Here is a 12,632-nt window from a genome sequence, read left to right as displayed (position 1 = left end):
AAATGTAAAAAAAATAAACAAACAAAAAAACTTTTTCTGATGATATGTTGTAATTTTTTTATATGCCAAATTGTTTGGCAGATCAATTTTCATTGCCAAAGCAGTGGTGGTAAAAATAGGAAAAACCTGGAAGAAAAGGTGTTTGAACCTTCAGAAGACTTTAGCAAGGCATGGGGGTTTAACTTTCCAGGATGACCCTAAGCACAGAAGCAGAGCTACAAGCAGAACAAGCAAAAAGAAAATCTAAGTCCAGTACAGAGTCTGTGGCAAGATTTTGAAAATAGGAATTCACCAATATTTTTTTAAATCTGTCTGAACTTTATCTATTTTGCAAAGAATTGGGAAAACGTTCTGGTTGGAAGGCAGAAGACTAAATATGGACGACACATAAAATTGCAAAAACATAATGGCTTATAGAGTATTTTCGTCCTAGTTTCTAATGCAAATATCTTAGTACTTCTGAAATAACTTGCAAGTAAGTTTTTACCAGTTTCCCTTAAGTCAGTAATTCAGAGTTGAACCAAAATAAATGAAACATTAACCAACATTTTGATGTGTTAATGACAGCACTTAAGAAAATGTAATGTTTAGTGGTTTTCTCAATTGTTGACTGTGAGGTGTCCTCTATGACTTTACGTTTTTGTGCTTTTATGATGTAAAGCACATTGAACCGCTTTGCTGAAGTGTGCTATACCATAGGCGTAACTTCCTGAAAGACTGGTGTGAACGTCTCCCCACCAGATTTGGCCTGATGAGGACATAAGGTATTTCCTGCACCTTATTTTCTTTATGCGCCTGCATCTAGGGCGTACAGTAACTCGGCAGCAGCTGCATGCTGTTCGATCCATGAACAGCCAGTCGATGTTTTTAAAATTCCTTTGTAAAACGTAAATGGTAGGTTCGCTCAGTGATCTAGTGGATGGGATGTTATATATATAAGGAAAGTGGGGAGTGGGTTAGCTATGCTAGCTTAACTTTTATCACCTTAACATGTACTCTTGCAGCACAGTTCAGAGTATTTTGGTTCAATTAACACAAAAACAAGGCGACTCACATAAATTTGGTGACAAATAATAAGGAGAGCAGGTGTTTAAGTTAGCTAATCAACCACCGCTAGTGTTCAGGCGATCGCTTCCTACTGATCGCAAAATGAAAATTCAAAAGCATAAATCTGCAATGAACAGAATGTTCTTTTTGGTGTTTTTACATACCTTTTTTGTGTGGGAAATTTTTTTTTGGGTGTTTTTTTCAGTTTTAATTCCTGATGCACTTGAACGAGTCTGTGAGTGACGTTAAGCTGACAGACTGAGAGAAAAATATAATAAACTCACTCATTTTTCTACATTTTTCTCCTGGACTAATTGCATCATTTGACCATAGAACGTGACAATATTCAGAGCAATCATCAAATAGGATGTAATATTTCATAAAGCATAAGAGTCAAAGTTTTAAACAATGACTCCAACAGCAACAATTAAGTAAAATTAAATTATTGGCCAATATAAAAGAGAAATTTGCTCTGTACTCTCTTCTATCTTTACAGAACTGACAGAAACCAAACTATGTTTAATACAGAGATAATATATATTTTTACACATCCAAACATCAGTATCTCACCTTTAAGCCACATTTTATAGAATCCATTAACAACTCTACACACCAGCTGCCCCAACCAAACCCAAAAATGTTTTTGCGTCTTTAACATTAAAGAAACATCATATCTCATCTGCTTTGTGTGAGTCAGCAGGACAAAAGGTTCTGCCAATCAACTCAGGGACAGCTGTGGAGTCAGAATCACATAACTGAAAAATATAAAGTTTGCACAAACAAGGATTCATTTGGTTCACACTGATGTCACTTATTCTGCTTTTGAAATGTTTAATAACATTTCAATTTTGACAGAACCGCATGCTTGTTATTAGAACTTGATGAAATAAGACAACAAAAGGTAACTAAGTGATAATTCTTCACAAACAATATTGATGAAATGTGAAACTGTTTTCAGTTTTCAAGCATTGAGCAAATATACAGAATTGCAGCACAAAGTTACACCCTTGTGCTATACAAATAAACTTGAGTGATTAATACTGAAAAAAAAGTCAGTTGTCTTCTTATGACATGGGAAAAATGTCTTGTTATAAGTAAATAATCTGTCAGTTTTAAAATCATTAAGGAATTATTTACTGATGACAAGCTTCTATATCTTGCTGAAAAATTGTTAGTTTTGTCTTATTTGAAAACAAATAGGACAAAATATGCAGTGTATGCAGTATAAAATAGACTAAAACTAGATTTTGTGGTTTTGTAGTGTGCCCTAAAATATTGAGAGCTCAAAAGGAAAATGAAATATGTTTATGTATTTGTTGTAAACATTTCTGAAAGTGCATTGTAGGTTTTGAAATCCTTCTAATTCACAATTCTGTCCTACTTTTTGTTGGTCTGTCGAAGTAATACAACAAAATAAGAAAAAAGTTAGAGTACAAAAGTCTTAAAATAAAAATAAAAATGCATACTCCTCCTCTGCAGCACTTCAGCTATTTTTTTTCTCTCAGCTTGTGTATTCTTAATTTAATTATTATAAATGGCCCCTAAGCGTCACTAGGATATCTTCAGACCAAACGTGACAGAGCGTGACCTGCAGCTGAACCGGTCTCTACTCGGCCACCCAAAACACACACACACACACACGCACACGCAACCGTTTCCCCCCAAACCCCTGAAAAAGAACTTCCCACAGCAAACAGAGGCCCGTACGTCAGTGTGCACATAGTTAACAGGACAGAGATTGATGGAGAGACACAGACAAATAAAGCAAGACAGGGAGAAGAGAGCAAGAGGGGACTGAAAAGAAAGGTGGTGTTGAGTTGGCCGGGGGGTGAAGAGGGGCGAGGGGGGTTATATTGTGAGGGCATCCAACACTGGAGAGAAGATAAAAAGGAGGCCGACCCAAGCAGCAGAGAAGGCCAAGTACTGTAGGCCTGTGAAAGTCGGTCTGTGTAGCTGAGCTGTGACATTTGTTTCTTATTGTCTAAAAGGCAGCTGCATGTCCCCCTCCTCCTCCTAAGTTTTTGCTTTGACCCGCCTGGACAGGGAGATAACCATATTAGGATGTGTATGGTAAACAATAACAGTTCCAAAAGGATGGAAACTTTTCAGCTAATGGTGTTTGTCATTCCTGTTTTCACAGAACCAAGCCCTGTTTTTTTTTATTTGTTTGTTTTTTTTTCTGTTCGGCTAGAGAGACTTTGTTCCTGAAAACAACACAGGAGCCAAGGCTGAAATCAGAGCACAGAGGGAGAAGAAAAAAAAGAAAAAACAAAAACAAAAAAAAGTGTTGTTATTTATGACAAAATATCAGCTTTTTTTGAAAAAAAAAATGCCCTCACTTGTGTCATTTGATTATAGAAATAAACCCACTTTTGGCTCGAAAGAGCTTGTTGCTTTTTTTTTTGTAAATTTCAGGCCACATCCATGCTGCTGCGGGCCAAGTTTGAAGCGAACCCCCCCCATCAATGTTCCCATAAACTTGAGCTGAGTAACAACAAGAAATAAAAAGAATGATGTCAACAAAAAATATTATATAAGTTTTCACTGCCCCATAAAAAGTGATTGTGGGAGTAGACTGTTGGAGGGAAAGGGGAAAAAAAGCAGTTTTACTTTTCAAGCCTCCCATTACATGATACTGGAATATTATTCCCTGCAAAAATTCTTTATTTATCTCTGACTGACCTTTACACAAACCACAATGGTGGGTCAAGTTCGGATGTAAGCTAAAGCTGGCGTAAAACAACTGGTGGATTCCCTCTAAGAGCCCAACAACAGGAAATGAAACCACACCCCCGCTTTTCTGCTTGGCTTTCCGTTCACGACTATTTAACTTTAAAAATTTGGACCAATGACCAGTAGTAAATTATCTGGATAAGTGCTGACCTTTGAGATAACTGCAGAAGAAACCACAAAGATGTGTCACAATGTACAGGTTGACTCAACATTCCTAAAATAGAAAAAAAAATCCTCTTAAAAAAGGAAGGAGGAGGATGTATTTTCTAGATATGAACAAAATAATTTATTATATTAGCCAGAAGAAGAGAAATAAAAGCTTTTTATTAAAAAAAATAGAATATAGAATAATTCATTTATGGTGTAACATCCAAATGCTATGAATTTTCTATTAATTTTGAGAAATAGCCCTTAGCGGCTATTTTATTGGTGGCTAAAGGTTAGCCAGTGGCAATATGTTTACAATGCTTCCAAGTTAGTTGTTCAATTTCTTTCAGTCTATCAAAATATATTATTTTCCACTGCTCAGTATGCTGCCTAATGAACAATTTAAAAGGGATGGAGGCTCACTAACCACCTCACAAAAAAGTCTTTAGTTATGATCTCTATCAGTGCAATTTGGGGACCACTTGTTTCCCTGCTTCTAAATATTAGCTTGAATTTCTAAATAGATTATCAGACTTAAACTCATATCAAGTCCCATCATATGAGTGTGTGATATTGGAGGAAATTACACACTGAACGCAATTATACTACAAAACACAAAATCTTACCAAGTATTTTTGGTCTACATTTTAGTGCAAATATCTTAGTAGACTTGAAATAAAATAAAAATGACTTTCAAGAAACTTTTGTGCAAGATATGAGAGCTTGTTTTAAAAGTACTAGTTTCATTGGCAAATTATTTCACAAATAAGAAGAAAAAGTGAAACAATCTGCCAATGAAACTAGTACTTTTATCCACTGTTAGGGAATTATTTACTTAAAACAAGCTCCAATATCTTGGTGAAAGGTTTCTTGTATGTTAATTTTGTGTTATTTCAAATCTACTAAAATATTTGCACTAGACACTAGATTATAAATAGTTGGCAAGATTTTGTATTTCTGCAGTGAGTAGCATGTTGTCAGACATACTTTACTTTCCAAGAAATATTTTTAGTAATAGCTATGATCTGTTTTTATTAACAGTAAAAAGAGCAATTGGCCAGGAAGAGAAGAGGGAGAAATATAAAGCAAAGGTTCCATTTTTTGCTGAAAACTGTCATTGATAATTTGAGTGTGAAAGAATAAAAAAGGCCAACAGCAGTAGAAGCATTAGAACACCTTCTCTGTGACTAATTCTCATCTTTAAATGTTTACATACAGCAGAGGTTAAGTATTTCAATAGGTGGTTCATTTCACAAGAAGAATTGACAAATATACCATCATTATCTGAATGCGACTAAAAATGACTTCAGCCATTCCCTTCCCAAACCAACTAACATGTTCATTCTTTTGTCTTTAAATTCAATTCAACTTCACCTCAAACTTCTTTTCTAGAAAAGAAGCTTGTCTGTTTGTCTCCTCCAAACGGTTTAATGTTTCACTGATCCCTTGTTTTCCTAACTGCTCACTCCCTGGACTTTCTTCGCCTTATCATTTATTTCCATGACTGCCTGTTTGTGTGTGTGCAGCAGAAAACAAAGTTTATGTTTTTTCCTCTCCATTTGAGTTACCAGAACTGATTCACAGACCAGGCCATTAAAAACAAACTTTTACCTTAGCACAATGGTGAAAATGAATAATTTCTCACTGTTTTCACTAAAGCAGAAAGCAGCCCTCTTTCACTTATGTCTACTCCATATGTTGACTTCTTTTGTTTGGTGTTCAGCCACTTCACTCCAGTTCCTGCTCTCTTTCTCTCTCTCTGTCTCTGTTAGAGACAGAGATAGAGACACAGAGAGAGAGACAGAGAGAGAGAGACACACAGAGAGAGAGAGATTTTTTATTTTATTTTATAAAAGCATTTATTGTCAGTAAACAAACAACATATTTACAGGATTATACAACAAACAGAAAAAACAATATTACATCAACATCCTCCCGAAAAACAGTTCCCCTCCTATTACACTGCAAAGCACTTCATCGTCACTCCAAAAGCGACAAAACGAAACCAGATCAGAGACTGATCTGTAAAAATTAAAGTCGATCAACAACCTTGACTTCACCAGATTGACAAATATAGAAACCAGGTCAACAATCAACTCGTCAACCACCTTCCTTCTTCTACTTGTGTACACAGCCATTTTAGCTTGTCCCAATAGAAAATTTAACACTTGACACTTTCTCTTTGCCTGCTTTGTAAACTTAAAACCGCAAATGAAAACAGGCACTGTGAAGGTTTCCCCATATCCATTAAAAATCGCTCCGAGGAGCACAAAAAGATCTGATAAGCGAACACATTCAGAAAAGGCATGAAACACTGTTTCTCTCTCTTCACAAAATGGGCATTTTTCTCCTACATCAGGGTTAAAAACAGAGACAAAAGAATTCACAGCTACAATGCCATGAAGTATTCTCCATTGTAAGTCTGCATGTTTTTTCATTAAGGGAGGCTTATACAAAGATCTCCAGCCAGGCTGCATTCCTGGTGTCGAGGGAAAATAAGTTCTCCATACCGTGTCGCTGCGTCCATTCAGTTTGTTCCTGTTGAGAGTTTTCACAAGCAGCCTATAAATCGCTTTACCAGAAGCCCCTTCCAGCGAGACACCCCTATCATCTACCCGATCCAATAAAGGACCAGAGCAGTTCGATATCTCAGGAAACAGTCGGAATGATGGAAAAGGGTCCATTCGATTTGGTAACATAGTACCTTCGTGGTACTCAGTCAAAAGGGAAAAGTCTTGATCATTCAACTTGTGTTTCCAATAATCCAAAAGTTGACCAACGACTCGAACTGACTTTACTCCCAAACAAGCAGCGAGTATCCCAGGGTCCTCCAGCCGAGGTCCGGCCAGATCCACCACTCGTCCAAGACAAAAAACTCCTGCAGTGTGAAAAAGTCTTGACCAAGCCGTCTCTCCCCGCTCAGGAAAAGCCAGCAAACTCCCATTTTATAACAAGGACTCTATATGACATTTTCGGGAAGATCCATTTCCACTTCATCAGCCGACCCTTCACATTATCCAAAACATTCTCCCAATTTTTCTCTTCAAAAGCATCATTACCCAAAAAAACACCTAAATATTTAAAACCACCTGTCTTCCATACTAAATCACCCGGCAGACTGAGTTGATCCTCCAACTGACTCCCAACCAATAGAGCTTCGCTCTTCCTCCAGTTCATTTTTGCAGATGAAACGCATCCAAAAAGAGACACAGTTTAGCTAAAACATCAATGTCCACTTGTGAGTTCACAAAGACTATTAAGTCATCAGCATAGGCTGACAACTTTACAGAAACATTACACCCAGGAATAAAAACACCACACAGGTCTTTTCTCAGTTTATGAAGCAAAGGTTCAATTGCCAAGGAATAGAGCATCCCTGACAAAGAACAACCTTGCCTCACACCCCTCGACACATTAAAAGGAGCACTCAGGCCACCATTTATTTTAATGACACTCGCAATGTCACGATACAAAACCCGGATCTTAGCTATGAAACCAGGGCTGAACCCACTGCCATAAATATTGGTGTTCAACCCGGTCAAAAGCTTTTTCTTGATCTACGGAAATTAGACCAATATCTAAGCCCAATGAGCTGGAGAGTTCCAAAACGTCTCTAATTAAAGTGACATTGTCACTTATCAGCCTGCCAGGCACACAATACGTCTGGTCCTTGTCAATGACAGAAGGCATCACTCCTCGGAGTCTAGAAGCCAGGGCTTTGGAAAAGATCTTATAGTCCGAGCAGAGCAAAGAAATAGGCCGCCAGTTCTTCAGATCTTGTAGATCCCCTTTCTTCGGAAGCAGCGTGATGACGGCTCATCTACAGCTCAGAGGCAACCAGCCTCTCTGCAGACTATCTGCGATCACTTCCAACAGATCTTCGCCGATCACTGACCAGAAGGACTTGTAAAAATCCACAGGGAGACCGTCCACACCAGGGGATCTTCCACTCTTTAAGCTCATCAAAGCAGTATGCAGTTCATGCAGCGTAAGAGGAGCTTCCAGCTTTCGATTATCATCATCGCTCACCTGAGGAAGTCCTTCGTAGAATGCTGCACTCACATCTGGTTCTTCTAAAAGTTCACACTTAAAAAGGTCCGTATAAAACCTGACAGCAAAGCTCCTGATCTCAGATGAACAAGAGACAACAGAACCACTGTCAGTCCGCAGGGAGTGAATAATTCTTCTTTGCCCATTCTTCTGTTCAAGTCCAAAGAAAAAGTGAGACGGAGCATCCATCTCCGTTACATTTAAGAAACACGATCTGATTAAGGCCCCTTTTGCTGCTGTGCCCAGCAGGTTAGCCAAAGTGGCCTTTTTAGCTTTGAGGGAAGCTAAACACCCTCGGTTTCCTGTAGACGCTGCCAACCCCTGCAGCTCTACTACCTGGGTCTCCAGGTCCCTCATAGATCTGGTTGAGTCCCTCGTAACATGGCGAGTGTACTGTAAAAACAACTGTTTAATTTGGCATTCCCATAATCCCACCACTGTTGGACACAAGAGAAATCTGATTTGGATTGTTTATGGCTGGCCCAGAAACATGTTAAAGCTGTCCGGAAAGCTCCATCATTTAAAAGAGCTGTATTAAAATGCCAGTAGACGCTCTGGGTACGAACATTTTTTATATACACAGAACAATAGACCAGACAGTGATCAGAAAAACCAGTAGGAATGATGCGACAATTATTAAAAATATTCAAATGATGTTTAAATGTATAAAACCGATCCAATCTGGCTAAGGACAAAACATTATCCTTGGAATGACTCCATGTATATTGTCTCTGCGTCTTATTAAAACACCGCCACACATCTAACAGGTCAGAGGTCACAATCAGTTGCTTGAGTTTCCGAGAAGATCCAACATGAGGTTCTGGATGATTCCTGTCAACCGATGGCATCTCAGTGCAGTTAAAATCACCTCCCAAAAACATATACTCATAATCACTACAGTCGTTCACCGTCTCTCTTAAAGTGTCCAAAAAAAGCATCCTATCCATCCCTGTGGATGGAGCATATGCATTAATAAAGACTAAAGTCACTTTCTCATATTTGACCTTTACCTTCAATAAATGACCCTTGATTATTTCCTCTGTCTCACAAGAGATAGGCAAGAAGTTTTTTGAAAAAACAATCCCCACACCGCCACTGCAGCTGGACTTGTGACTAAAGCAAAACTCTTTTCCATATTCTTTCTTCCAATCACTCTCTATGTCAGCAGTGCTGTGCATTTCTTGAACTAACATTATATCAATTCTTTTAAGAGCCATAAGTACAAAAAACTCAGCTCTTTTTACTGCATCCCTGGCACCATTTAGATTCAAAGTGCCTATATTAAAGTCACACATGGAAAAAGAGAAACAAAAGAGAAAAACTAGAGAAACATAAAGAAAGTCACGAAGCATCCTCATCTTCATCAGCAGTATTTGTTTGGGCTTTGACCTTTAACATCAGTTTCTTCAGGCGATAGATTTCCTGATCTGTCAACACATTGTCGGGTCCTTACCAGTTCTCCTGGTAAGGACCCGAGAGAAGTCAACGAACATTTTTAAATCCGGGAAATATTCCTCCACTTTGACAAGCCTGAGTCCTTTAGTTTTTTGTAAAAACGTCTTAATTTCAGCAGAAGTATACATATTCCTTTGGTCCTGGCTTAAAGACAGGCCACCATCAGAATCTAAACTGTGTTCTTCTGCCGTATTCGCTTTCTTGGACCTAAAGGTTGTGGTGCTACTCGTAGTAGGGTCAGAACTTTTCCTCTTCTGCGACAGTGTCAAAAAATCCTCATCCATCATGCTGTCATCCTCACAAACGCTTTCACAAACAATTCCATCAGTTCCTCTGTCCTCTAAATCATCAGAGCGGTCACACTCATTGAAGAGTCCCAACTCAGGCTGTTCTCTCGCAACTGGAATGGAAGGACCTGCAGGAGACCCCGCAACCTCAAGATCCTCACTGACTACCATCAGGTCACTAGCGGCATCAACACCGCGCCCTACCTCAGCGGCATCGCAGCTCATACCAGCAGCAACACGCTCCGCCCCAGCGGCACCACGGTCCGCGTTAGCGGAGCCGTGCTCCGCCCCAGCGGCACCACGGTCCGCGTTAGCGGAGCCGTGCTCCGCCCCAGCGGCACCACAGTCCGAGTTAGCGGAGCCGTGCTCCGCCCCAGCGGCACCACGGTCCGAGTTAGCGGAGCCGTGCTCCGCCCCAGCGGCACCACGGTCCGAGTTAGCGGAGCCGTGCTCCGCCCCAGCGGCACCACGGTCCGAGTTAGCGGAGCCCTGGACAACAATACCATTGCCAACATTCACAACTTGTGTATTCTTAAGTTTTCTCGGGACACGCACGAATTATATGACCTTCTGCACCACAGCCAAAACACTTCATGTTCTCTGACGAGGCAAACACCACATAATTAAACCATCCACTTTAAAGTTAAAAGACAGGCTGAGCTCATTAGCCATGTCCTTTAGTATCATAAAAACCTGCCTCCTATGACACACAACATGTTTAAGAAGCGCAGATTTACAACCCAAAGAAACCATTTTAATGGGTGAAACCAACTGTCCATAACGAGAAGATCATTTTTGATAAATGGGGGTGCATTGGAAATGATTATCTTTTTAGTTGGACTAACCAGCGGGAGAACCGGTGTAAAGGTGTCATGGATGACAACGCCCCTTTCAACCAAATCATTAACCTTACATGTATTGTCAAGAAAAATCACAATCGCCCCATTCATACGAGAAGCAGATTTCACGCTTTCACAGCCTACCACACTTCCAACGGCTAAAGCTGCTTCCTCTACCGAGCAATTCACTCGGGATCAGCTTCACAGCATGTCGGCGTGTTAACTTTTCAAAATCAGCGCCACCCTCCATCACGGGCATAATGCCAACGCCAAACTGACCCGGTAGTAAAAGACTACCGGGTCAGGTTAGGGAAAAAACCCAGAAACCAACTTAAAAACCAAAGAACAGTAAGAAGAGAAAACAAAAGATGTAGGAAAAAAAAAACATGCAAAAGTAAAGAAGCAAAGTAGAAAAAAATTCACAAAAACACTCAATCAAGATCGCTCGCGTCTCCAACTCCAGTCACTCCGCCATTCTCACAGAGAGAGAGAGAGAGAGAGAGAGAGAGAGACAGAGAGAGACAGAGAGAGAGAGACACACAGAGAGAGAGACAGAGAGAGAGAGACACAGAGACAAAGAGAGACAGAGAGAGAGAGAGACACAGAGAGAGAGAGAAATATAAAGCAAAGGTTTCATTTTTTTGCTGAAAACTGTCATTGATAATTTCAGTGTGAAAGAATAAAAAAGGCCAACAGCAGTAGTGTTCATGGCCTTGTGTTTTTCACTTAATTTTGCAGTGAAAAACACAAGCAGTTTATTTGCAAACGGCTGAAAGCCATAGTTCATTGGACAGTCGCCACCAGGTAACTTATTCCTGAAAAGGGATTTGTTCTATAAAATAAACAGAAGGAAAATAAGTCCCATATTGATATTTAGAATGTCATGAAAAGAGTTGCAACAAAGCTGAATTATCCAAAATCAGAATGGCTGCAACTCATAAGAAACTTCCTTAACCCACCACAACACACCAAGGAACCTCAGTGATAATACTTTTGTACATCCAAGAACACAAAATCTTACAAAGTAATATTTTGGTCTAGTTACAAGTACAAATACCATAGTACAATTGAAATAAGAAAAAACTGACTTAAAAGTACAGATTGTTTAAACAAGTCATGTTGAGGAAAACACCCAAACCACTTAGTTAGCTATTGAAAAGCTAACTAGCTAGAGCTGAAAGTGACACAGAGGATGAAGATTTCATTGTGTTTTGTAATTTGGAGAAACGGATGGTTTGGTAAACTTGTTAGCATGTTATTTATGCTATAGTTATCTGAATAATTCTTAATATGTTAACATACCAGGCACGTTATCAGTTCGTTGTTTGTCATGTAACGTTAGCATACCGTACTATTATTCAGCCTCTATTCTATTTTATTCCCTTTCTTGGTGTTGGATTTTATCACATAAATTTCCCTCAAAAATGCGACTCATACTCCAGAGCGACTTATAGTCTGGAAAAAACGGTACTACTTGCACTAGCAGATTATTTTATGTCAAAAGACATTTTTACAAGACAGAAAACCTGTCTTGTAAATAGAACAAGACAAATAGAAGTATATTAATATTAAGAAATTACTGACATAAAACAACTTTCTGTATCTTGCTGAAAAGCTAATTGTGAGTTAATTTTGTCTCATTTTATGTATACTAAGATATTCACACTAGAAAAGAGGCTAAAATTATTATTATATATTTTCCCAGTATATAATACACTTTCAGTTGTAACTGTAGCAGTAGTACCAACTCAGGAGGACTGGATAAAAATATTTGGATGCTTTTTTGTTTGTAAACTTTTTTGCATAAAAAAGGTTTACAGATGAACTTTCCTATGATGAAACAAAATAGTTTTATCATAAGAACACAAAATGGTGATGGAGTACAACAGTATTAATATACAGTATATATATATATATATATATATATATATATATATATATATATATATATATATATATTTTTTTTTTTTTTAATCTGCAAGTGAAAGTTGTACTGCTGTGCGTGTGCGCCTGTGTGCCACACTGTGCAGTTATTTGACTCCAAAGACAAAAAAATCAAACCCAGAACTGAAGC

General features: G+C 38.7%; 1 protein-coding gene across 11 annotated transcripts in view; it reads right to left on the bottom strand.

Moving 5' to 3' along the window:
- Window positions 1-12,632, bottom strand: part of foxp1b (forkhead box P1b) — a 274,772-nt gene that overhangs the window by 170,010 nt on the left and 92,130 nt on the right. Inside the window, exon 1 of one of the 11 annotated variants that reach the window (XM_055022943.1) lies at window positions 5,573-5,685. The exons of the other annotated variants lie outside the window; for them this stretch is intronic. The gene's annotated coding sequence lies outside the window, so the exon portion shown is untranslated. Of the gene's footprint in view, window positions 1-5,572; window positions 5,686-12,632 lie in introns of those variants that run through there. 11 annotated transcript variants of the gene reach the window in all.

Source organism: Poeciliopsis prolifica, unplaced genomic scaffold (assembly GCF_027474105.1).
Source record: "Poeciliopsis prolifica strain line A6 unplaced genomic scaffold, Auburn_PproV2 SCAFFOLD093, whole genome shotgun sequence".
Classification (NCBI taxonomy): Eukaryota; Metazoa; Chordata; class Actinopteri; order Cyprinodontiformes; family Poeciliidae; genus Poeciliopsis; species Poeciliopsis prolifica.
This window is presented reverse-complemented; position numbering and strand designations above follow the sequence as displayed.